Below are 11475 nucleotides of genomic sequence, written 5' to 3'. Positions count from 1 at the left end.
TCCTTCACAGAGCTTGGTAGGAGCTTTGAACATCTGGACTCGGCATAGAAAAAGATAAGGTCTTATCATAAGAGGCCCCTCTCGCTATGCACATGTACCCGCCCTGAAGAATATTATTACCAGCTTGCATCGATCATCCGTGCAATGATTTTGAAGGCTGTGGGGGTGCAGGAAATTGATTTTATGGCGGAAACTGATCACCCGTTTTTGGTTGTTATTTTGGTTAGTTTTTGGTTGTTGTTTTTGTGTACTGCATCTCAATATGTGGATGTTCCATCCCCAAGGGAGGTATGAAGTCTATTTTACGAGCTTCGGTCAAATTTCTACCCCCATTCTGTCTCTCTGTCTCTCTCTCTCTCCCTCTCCCTCTCTGTTTCTCCCTCTCTGGCCCCCTCCCCCCCCCTCCCTCTCACTCTCTATATCTCTCTCTCTCTCTCTCTTGAAGTCTGCAGCTCTGTAATTTTTGGTTTTGATATTGTACAACTCTGTACTTTTTCACTCTTTCTGTGTGCCGTCCTTCCAGTAGTTTTCCACTTGTAGGGGCTATAAAGCTAAGACAGAACTGCGTCTCATGGCTCATACCTTGGTATCGAGACGAGAGTGCCCCATTGCTGTACCTGTAATAAATCTATGTACGTAAGTACTATGCGAACTTTACTTATTTTGTTTGTTCTTTCCTCAATCATATAGGCAGTAAATTACAGGCCGTCACATAGAATGCTCAGATGGGGGAATTGTAGGGGAAAAATGCCCTAAACATGTTGATGAGTCAATGCCTGTAAACTTAAACTTATACTCAATGTACAAAACCCAGACTGAGAGTGAGAATGTCACTTCCTGCTCAATCATGCAATGTGAAGGCTTAGGGCCCTTCTGCAGAAGTGAATAAACCCAGCAAGACATCCTTCTGTCTGTGAGTCCTTAATAATAAAAATTGCCGCCACACATGATCAGTCTCTAAAGTGGTTTTCAGTTCTGCATTATCTTTTTGCCTCTCGCCGACTACGTGGTGCATGAAGTTGAGGTGTAATGTACCAGGCATGTCCAGCTTTTTATTAATTGAAGCCAAGACTTTAATCTCTACATCGGTGGTATTTCAACCCTCAGCTTTATGTTGGCCTGTCTGTTTTTCCCTTGTCATACTCCTCCCCATAGCTGCAGTATCCCTTTAGAGGGGTGGGCAGAATAGAGGAGGTCCAAGATGATCCAAGATGGTGCGGCTGAGACCAGATGCCATCGTGACTGCACCACTTAGACTGTGCTTTTTGATTGTTACTTATGTTGTTTTTTTGTGTTCTTTCACCTCTCTGTCGTCTGCACTCATATCCTACGACTTCAGCACCCATCTGAAAATTGTAAGTAGAACAACTGACCATTTTTCTGACGTTACACATGATAGCCCCACTTGGCCGAAAGAGATCCTCCAGGACATGGAGCCTAACAATGGACAGGAGCCTCCAGAGAAGCAGGAAGAAGAAACACAGAGGGAAATGTGCCGGGGTCCGAAACAGACTGCGATCGGGTGCACATTGTCCACTTCTGCCCAGTATCCTGCTTGCAAATGTTTAATCCATGTATAACAAGTTGGATCACATCAGAGCTTAGGTCCGATTCCAACGGGACATGCAAGACTGCAACATCCTTTGTTTGACAGGTTCCGGAAAAGCTCTGATGACATCAACGTGTTTACTGTGAAAGAAAAATGCACATGATCAATTCTTTGAATGATGTTTTTACATGTTTTATATAGGACACTGGGTTTTAATGAGTCTCTCAGAGTTTATATGAAGAGACTTTTCCTACAATGCCAACTGTAGTATAAGGGTTTACCAGATCACATTCCATTGCTTGGGTGCACTCGAAGCAGGTGTGGTGGTGTGTGCTTGTTTGATGGGACAAGTATGTGTCCCAGCTGTATGTGTTTGTGTGTTTGTGTGCGTGTGTGTGTGTGTGTGTGTGTGTGTGTGTGTGTGTGTGTGTAAGATGTCCACCGGTGAGTGTACATGACTAATCCCCATTGGTACTGGTGTAGAAGGTCGGTTTCATGTCACAGTGCCTTCAAGCAGCAGAAAGGGGCCCGAATCCCGCCGTACTCCGCAGCCCTGTAGACACCCTACGGCTGCAGGAAAGCCCTGAGTACCTTGCCCTGCGGCTACAGAAGACCCCTGGGCCCCCAGAGAAGCCAGAGTGCCGTGGAGCAACCCCCACGCCCAGCCCCGAGGAGCATTACCCATTCCAAGGGAGCACGTGGAGACCCCAGGGGCGCCCACATACAACCAACGCCCAGGTGCATCACAAGATGCAGCCGCAGCCACAGAACCCGGGCCGCAGGCGCAAGGCAGTGACCGCACGCCCGGATCCCGGCCCCATGGCGACAGACCGACACCCCTCCCGAGTCGCCCACCCAATGAAGCTACTGATGACGTCATTTCCCACATCCTCTACTCCACCCTCTCACATCTGGACATCAAAGGGGAATTATGTGCTCCTGTAGTTCATTGATTACAGTTCAACATTTACCACAGTAATTCCCTCAGACTGGTCACCAAGCTCAGGGACCTGGGGTTGAGCTTCTTACTCTGCTCCTGAGTATTTATTTGTTAAAATTGTACTTATTTTTATTATGTACAAATCGATTTTTTTTTCCATTATCTTCCCTGTATATAGCTTTACATTATTACTACATTCATATTGCCTAGTGGGAGACTCTACCCACAGATACAGCTTCAGGAAGGGAGACGGAGACTTTAGGGCAGTAAGGTGCCGACATGGTGTGGTTTTTATTAATAGGAAAAACAAAAAGGCTCGTTGGCCAAAACGTGAGCATGAAGCAATAATCAGCGTCTTGGGTACGATTTGTTTCAAGATCTGGTCAGCAGGGTCATGTGCACTGCACCACCGCTATCCCCACTGCAAGACAAAACAACACATAAGAAGACTCTTCCTGCCAAGTCCCACTAATCAGCGCTAATGGGGCTGATTAGGCGGACCCAGTGCAGCTGCACCACAGGGGAAGAAGCCAGCGGCGTCGCCGGTAGCCTTGCTTAACCATGCCCTCTCATCTGCCACATACTTAATTTACTTTTTACTTATTTGATTGATATACTGCTCTATAGCTTTACGTTTGCTATGTGCACAGTTGTTGGAGTCATTGCAACTTCATAGCTGTTGTACTTTTACAATTATGCATGTGACAAATAAATATCTATAATGTTGGTAGGGTCCCCTATTGTGTGCCACACTAGACTAAGGTTTGTAATGTTTCTTTCACCCAAGTATTTGCAGCGGCATCTAACATTAAATATTTGCTGTGCCTTAAGCTAGGGCCACAACGTGATTTTCAAGGCCACGACATTGGTACGCCCTGGAGGAAAGGAAAAGTTGAGCTGGGTGTCATCAACGTACCAGTGGCAGGAGAAACCATGCAGCTGGATGACTGACATGACAGTGAGGAGATGCACAGTGTGACGAAAAGAGGGCCAAGCACGGATTCCTGTGGGTGTAATGGAAATGACATTAAATTATTGAACTAACCCTATGACCTCATATCTGCTTCACTCACAAGTGAGACCATCTTATACTGCTGATTACAGTGAAACCACTGAAACGACCCTGTGATCGACAGGGGGAAATTGCCCTTCACTCCTGACTTATCGCATTGTACCAGACAGTCTAGACAGGAACACAATTTAACCGCTGACGTGACCCAGGCCACGTTCCCGCTGAAGTAACAACCATGTACAGTGTACAGAAATAGCAACACAGAACACAGAACAGCAATACAGCGCAGTATGCAGTAACCAAGAACAGTGATACAGTATGCAGTACAGTATGCAACATACACTAAAGTAAGGCAGCGGGGCTGATGTGAGTGTCTCAGTGAGGACCCCTGGTGAGTTCAGCATTGACAGACCTGGTTGTGTGACTGCGGAGGCGCTTGCCCAACTGCAGCAGCTGGAACAATCCGTTGTTGGATGGTGAGGATCCTTCATGATCCTAATGGCTCTGCTACTACACCTCCTGGTGTATAAGTCCTGCAGGGAGGGCAGGGTAGGCCCAGTGGTACGTTCGGTTGAACGCACAACCCTCTGCAGCTTGAGCAATACAGTTCCCAACCTAGACAACGGTTTTGCCTGTCAGGATGCTCTTCACTGCCCCAGAGTAGAAGGACTTGAGGATCCTCACCGAGACTCTGAATTTCTTCAGCTGCCTGAGGTGGTAAAGACGCTGCATCGCCTTTCTCACTAGAGTGTCTGTGTGTATAGTCCATGTTAAATCCTCTGTGATGGTATCTAGGTGTCCAAACCATGTACTTGAAGCTGCTCAGCCTGTCGACAGAAGTCCCAATTATCACCAACGGCGCATGCGTCCTCAGTTGTAATCCTCTCCTAAAGTCCGAAATCAGCTCTTAGTTTTGCTGACGTTCAGGAGGAGGCTGTTATCCTGGCACCAGGGTGACAGGTCAGCCACCTCCTCGCGGTACGCCTTTGTTACAATCAAGGCTAGGACGGACTCAAATGCACGACACAGAGACGGTAGGCAGACAGGGGAAAACAAAGGAGGTTTATTCTGAGACACAGTGGAGATGGCAGGAGGGGTCCGGTTGGGTTGGAACAGGTCCGGGCTGGCGGGACTTTTGGATCAGGTGGAGCAGGACAGGACAGGACCGGTGAGGACGGAAGGAAGGATCCAGGTTTAGGGTGGAGGGACAGAGAACCGGGCCGGATGAAGCAAAACGGAAAGACTTGAATGAGGAGAGGAGACAGCCAGGTAAGGACAAGGACGAGATAGCTGGATATACAGACTTGGATCTACAGACTAGAAAGGAGCCAGGCTCTCCTGGTACGAAGTCGGGTAAGTTAGCTAACAATCTGGCAATGAGTGACTGGGGAGCTGAAGAATAAATACAGCGGTTGATGATGATGGGTCTCAGGTATGTGTGTGGAATTGGCCGGAGTGAGGAGCAGCCGATGAGGAAAGATCACCCTCTCGTGGCGCTGGGAGGCCTTGACAGCCTTCTCGTCATTGTCGTTGACATGGCCCACCATGACGGTGCCGTCAGCAAACTTGATGATGGTCTTGGAGATGGACCTGGCCACACAGTCATGAGTGTAAGGGAGTACAGTACACAACACAACACATCATATAGGTCCGATAGTGCTGTGTCGGTGTACGCTTGCAGTGGAAGATACACTGCTGTGATGATGACCGTGTAAATTCCCGGGGAGGAAGAATGGATACTATGATATGGTCAGCTGTTCCAGGTTCGGTGAGCAGGAGTGGGAGAAAGTCTTCATGTTGTTGGAACACAGAGAAGGCCTCGGCTGGACGTATGCCATGGTCCGGCACCAGCGGGATCAGCCATGTCTCCGTCAGGCAGAGGACGCAACAGTTTCTCATATCCCATTGGAATGTAATCCTCACTTGAAGGTCATCCATCTTGTTCTCCAGGGACTGGATATTGGCAAGATGGATGCTTGGCAGTAGTGGACGTTAACGTTACATCCTCATTCATATATCTATTGGGAAGAGATACGAGTGACGGCAAGTGTAGGATAGAATGGAGAAGAGTTTAAGTTTTTTGATGGACTGGGAAGCATGCCACCACATGTCGTTACGAAAAGATCCTGCCCAGGATTGGGAGGATCTGTGGAGGTGGACGGATCGGCTGGACAGACTGGGAGATTGGGAGGCGCGACCCCTGGAGGACAATCGTGGTCACCCAGAGGCCAGGCCTACTGAGAACCTAGGAACCGGGTGTTCCTAGCCCGCCAAGCCATACATCTGGTGCAAAGCAAATAGATTATGGCTCCACCACAGGGCCTCTACAGTGCGTGTTGACAGAAGCTCAAAAGGTGCACCTGGCCTCGGTGCCACAGCACCTGTGGGCTCAGGACATACATGATGTGGGCCGAATGGCTGGAGCTACCCCACTACAGGTACATACAGGCCATGCAAACTGCAGTACCCTTTTAAAAGGGAGGCTGAGATCGGCATTGCACACCTTTTTGACAAATTGTTCGAAAGAGGAATTGTGATACCATGCCCCACTTCCCCATGTAACACACTCATACTCCTAGTCCGCAAGATGGATGGGGTGAACTGGTATTTTGTACAGGACCTAAGGGACGTAAATGATGCTGTTTATTGCTGCGTCCCGGTGATCCCTAATCCCACTACCATACTGGCCCAAGTACCAGGCGATGCGAAGGTGTACTGTGATTGATTTGGCAACCGTGTTCTCTAGTATACTGGTGGAAGAGGTGTCTCGGCAGTGTCTGCATTTACATTTAAAGGTGCGGCATTTAGTGCGGCATTAGGCGAAAACCTCGATAGTTTGACGTTCAAACACGGCAGCACACAAATCCAATATGTAGACAATTTATTAATATGCTCCTCTAACCAGCTCTCTATCTCATATCTTGCAAAAAATGGCCGCAAAGTAAGCAAATCAAAACTACAAATAGCCCGTCCAGAAGTGACATATCTAGGTCACATCCTCTCAGAAAAAGGGAACGAAATAGGGCCCAAGAGAGTGGAGGCGAAGCTAAAAATACCTCGCCCCTGTACAAAAACACAGCTTAAGTCATTCTTAGGCTGCACCGGCTACTGCAGGAGCTGGATAACTGACTATGCAAAACTGACACAGCCCCTTCAGGATATGGCCCACGGTCATGACCTGAGGGGCCAGGATGAAGTAGAATGGACTGACAACACAGACGCTGCATTTGAGGACCTGATAAATGCCCTCAGCAAGGCGCTGACATTGGGTTTACCAAACCCATACCAACCATACACTATGACTGTGGATGAGAAGTGGCTGTGGTGGACCAAGGGGCGTGATCAAACACCGGCTGCGGACAACAGCACGGGTACTTTTCCCGCAGCCGCCAGGCTGCCTAGGATTGGCCTAATCAAGCACTGATTAGTCCGACTCGAGGCAGGGAGATTTTTTAATGTTTGTCTCTCTTGCAGAGGGTATTGGCGCACAAGCTCATCAGCCAACCAGGAGCCAGAGCAGAACAGCATTCCTCCTGTGCCCGAAATCACCATCATCATTATCAGCATTATTAATTATATTTTATAATTGTGGCCAGCTGGCCCTTCTGTTGAAAGCCTTTATAAAAACTCTCACCATGTTGGCGCAGCACGACAAAAAGGACTCCGTCTCCCTCCCTAAACCCTTACCTGTGGACAAAGACCCCCACAGGGGGGTTTTAGCCAGCGGTCCTTATGCAACCCCATGGAGATAAATAAGGGCCGGTGACTTATTACTCTCATCGAATGTAGCTCAAGCTCTGCCTGCCTGTATGCGCTGGGTTGCTGCTACAGCAGCAGCAGTCACAGCATCCACTAGCCTTGTGGCTGACAGCCCTCTGTGGCTATAAGTTTCACATGTGGTAGTAACTACTTCAACAAAAACCAGCCCATCTGTATCCGGCCAGACAGCTCCACTATTCTTACATACTTTCACTTCCTCCTATCACCCTTGAACGTTGCACTGTGTTAAATCCAGCCACCCGTCTGCCTACAGAGGATGGGGAACCACATGACTGTGCAGCGGTGATATCAGAACAGACAACGCCCTGGCCGGACTTACTGGAAACACCCCTCCCCAACAGTGATCATATCTGGTATGTAGATGGCACGGCCTCCCAAAACCCAGACATGGGGAAGGCGGAAGGAGGCTACGCAATAGTCCATGTTAACGGCCTGGTAGAATCAAATCGGACACCGGTCCCGGATGCACCGTTCGATCACCTGATGATGGATTTCATCACCCTCAAACCATGTTGAGGTAAACAACATTGCCTAGTAGTGATTGATATATTTTCAAAATGGAAAGAAGTATTCCCGACGGCCAAGGCCAATGCGGTAGCAGTAGTTAAAGCACTGATTATGGAGCTCATTCCTACGTGGGGGATTCCCCAGAAAATCTCCTCAGATAATGTCCCACATTTTGTAAATGGGGCCCTCAAACAATTAGTGGCGTACCTACATGTAAATCTCAAAACACACTGTGCCTACCACCCTCAGAGCGGAGGAATGGTAGAACTAAGGGTACATTAAAGCTAAGGGTACATTAAAATACAAACTGATGAAGGCAATGGAGAACACAGCCATCGACTGGGTGACGTGTCTACCATCAGTGCTAACCGTTATGCGCAGCCATTCTAACTAACCCACTGGTCCCCAAACACTAGAAGGTATAGTGTCGTAACCTTCTCACTGTGCTTAGACAAACCCACACACAGGTTAAAGCTGCCCTACCATCCCCTCCACGACCTCCAACTCAGAGATTGCATAGTGAACAAGGACTTCCGGAGGAAAAGGTGGCGCGCCCCCAGGTGGAGAGGACCATACCAGATACTGCTCGTCACAGCATCTGCAGTGAAAGTTGCAGAAAGGGCCACCTGGACCCATGCCAGCCCCTGTCAGAGGGCCCTGGAACCCCCGGAGGAGGAGATTCTGGAACCCCCGGAGGAGGGGGAGGAGAGCCAGCCACAGGATGCAGAACCTGGCTGGACAGCGGTATAAGGACGGTTGAGGCAGAAGGGGGAAGTATGATAGAGAGACGGGGTGATATCCAATCCGAACAGGAGGGATGCAGCCAGTGCTCACAGTCCTGACAATGGTGGCAGCCGCAGCTCCTGCTGCACCATGATCCCGAACCACACATTCCTGGATGGGGAATTCACAAAGGCCCTCAACAAGCTGGCTATTGGCCCTGGTTGGCTATTGAGATGAAGGACAATGCCGGACATGGGCAGTTTGAATGACTCGGTGGTTGGAGAATCTGTTAGGTAGTCACGGAGCAATGATAGCCAAATACACTCTGATTTTTGTAGCCATTCTCATAATTTTCAGGTTGATTCTATGTTTATCTGTCTCACCCGTGGTGATTCTTCTCCTCTTAGAGTAGTGATTAGTTGTTTATTGACCCAAACATGGTCAAATAGTTCACCAATTGGAGGGGGTTCTGTACAACAAAAAAAAGGGGTAATAAAAAGAAAAACACATAATAAATTAATAAAAAATAATAAAATACAATGCAGTTAATGGTGATTTAGTCAAGAGTAAAATACAGCAGTACAAATGGCATTTGATTAAGCAGGTGGTAGTAGCAAAGAGTAACAGAAGCTTGATTTGGATGTATTTATGGTTATATAAAATAAAATGTACGCTGTACGAGTTTGTCGACATTTGTGGATCTCCAAGGAGTGTTTTTTAGTTTTGATGTGTATTTTTAGTTATTTTCTCACCAGAAACTCACTGACATTAGTGTCCTATGATTGGAATACACTCTTAAATGTAAAAATTAACTTAAAGCATCGTTTATTAGATAATCAAATGAATAAATAATAAAAGAAATAGAATACATTAGATATGATTCTCTGACCCGATCAACATAACAACAAAGTGAACGTGTGAAAATAGCGGAGAAAACACAGAGGAGCATGCGGGGGCATCCGGAATCGACTGAGTGTAACGGGTGTGGTTAGGACCCAATTGCAGCACAAAGACAGGCAGGGATATTTGGTAATGTCTTTTATTTGTAGAGCAGAAGGAAGACAGACAGGGAGCAGGCAGGATACATCGTCAGGGACACGCAGGTTCGATAACAAGGAGTGCAGACAGAAGACAGGTGGAGTGGCAGGCAGGATACATGGTCGGACCGAGGCAGTAGCAGGGAATCAGTCCGGAGAACGCTGGAAAGTCTGGTGCAAGCATCGAAGACAATCTTGCAATGGGCGACTGGTGAGAGAGGCATATATAGTGGTTAGATTGCAGATCTGGAACAGCTGCGCAGGTGCATAGAGTTGGGCTAATGGGACAGGTAAGGAGAGGGAGGGGAAAGTAGAAGAAGACGGAGATCATGACACTGAGAGCTCAAGCCCACCATCCACCTCTACCTAACATCTTTCTTGTTATTGCCCAGTCTCTGGTGAACTAGATTGATGATCTGAGGGCAAGGATTAAGTTCCAGAGGGATAGTCGAGACTTGGCTCGACTGCTTGACGGAAACATGGCTTTCCTTGTTGGTACCAGATCAAGTCATCTGTCCTTCCGAGTCCTTCGCTCTATTTCGGGCGGATAGAATGGAGGAATCCGGAAAATCCAGGGGTGGCTTTGCTTTATGACCAATAATAATTTCCCGTTCCTGTTCGGTGGACCTCGAACATCTGACCATCTCATTCCGCCCGTTCTATCTTCCCTGGGAGTTCAGTTCAGTTATCATCATGGCGGTCTACATTTCACCGTGGCAGCTCTGTCAGTTCTACACGGCGCACTGTGCCAGCATCAAAACAAACACCCTTATGCGGCGATGGTGATAACTGAGGACTTCAACAAGGCAAACCTTAAAAAAGTTATGCCTAACTTCCACACATTACGTGTGGGCTGCCACGGGGGAAATAACTTTGGACCACTGTTTTACTCCATTTAAGAGTGGATACAAGGCTTGCCCACCTAAATTGGACCACACCGCCATTTATTTTATTCTAGCATATCAACAAAGAAGTGCACATGAAGCGATAGTGACAAGGGACGTAAAGCGGTGGTCCGACAAATCAGAGGCAATGTTACAAGACTCACTGAGTGACGTTGACTGGGATATGTGCCAATCAAGTTCCAGAGATGTTAGGGAGTTTACGGAAGTAACCACGGCTTACATAGCTATGCTAGCGGATAGCATCGTACCATCTGTTAGGATTAGACTTTCTCCTAATCAGAAACCATGGATTAACAGATCCATCCGTGCCGCTTTGAATGCTCGCACCACTGTTTACAACCCCGGCTTGGCATCCGGTAACATGGAGGATTATAAGGCGGAGTCCTCTAACCTGGGGAAGGAGGTGAAAGCTGCTAAGAAGAACTACGAGGACAAGATGCAGAGATAGATGAACAACACCAGGAGCCTATGGCGGGGACTACAGACTATTACATTACATTAAATTACATTTAGCAGACGCTTTTATCCAAAGCGACTTACAATTGTTCAAACACCGACAGACGCAATTATGGGTTAAGTGTCTTGCTCAAGGACACTACAGCACGCTAGCAGGAGGAGCCTGGGATCAAACCAGCAACCTTTAGATTACTAGACGACCAGCTCTACCGCCTGAGCTACCATCCCCCTATTACGGACTATTGTAGCAGCCCCCCCTTTATTGGGAGTTCTGGCGCCTCAGTAGCTGACGACCTGAACTCCTTCGACGCACGGTTTGAGACCAGCACCACTAGCTCGCCGGCTAACAACAACATCGTCAGCGTGCTGGCTAGTGCGCCTGAAGGGAGTTCACGCATGAGGCAGATCGCGCACTCTCTGTGACAGAACATGAGGTGAGGAGGGCTCTGCTGCATGTGAACACAAGGAAAGCTGCTGACCCGGATGGCATATCTGGGAGGGTAGTGAAGACCTGTGTAAACCAGCTAGCTTCTGTGTTCACCACAATTTTCAACCTCTCCCTTGCT

The sequence above is a fragment of the Zeus faber genome (genome assembly GCF_960531495.2).
Source record: "Zeus faber genome assembly, chromosome: 17".
NCBI classification, from domain to species: domain Eukaryota; kingdom Metazoa; phylum Chordata; class Actinopteri; order Zeiformes; family Zeidae; genus Zeus; species Zeus faber.
The sequence above is the reverse complement of the archived record's forward strand: the minus strand, read 5'-3'. Positions refer to the sequence as shown.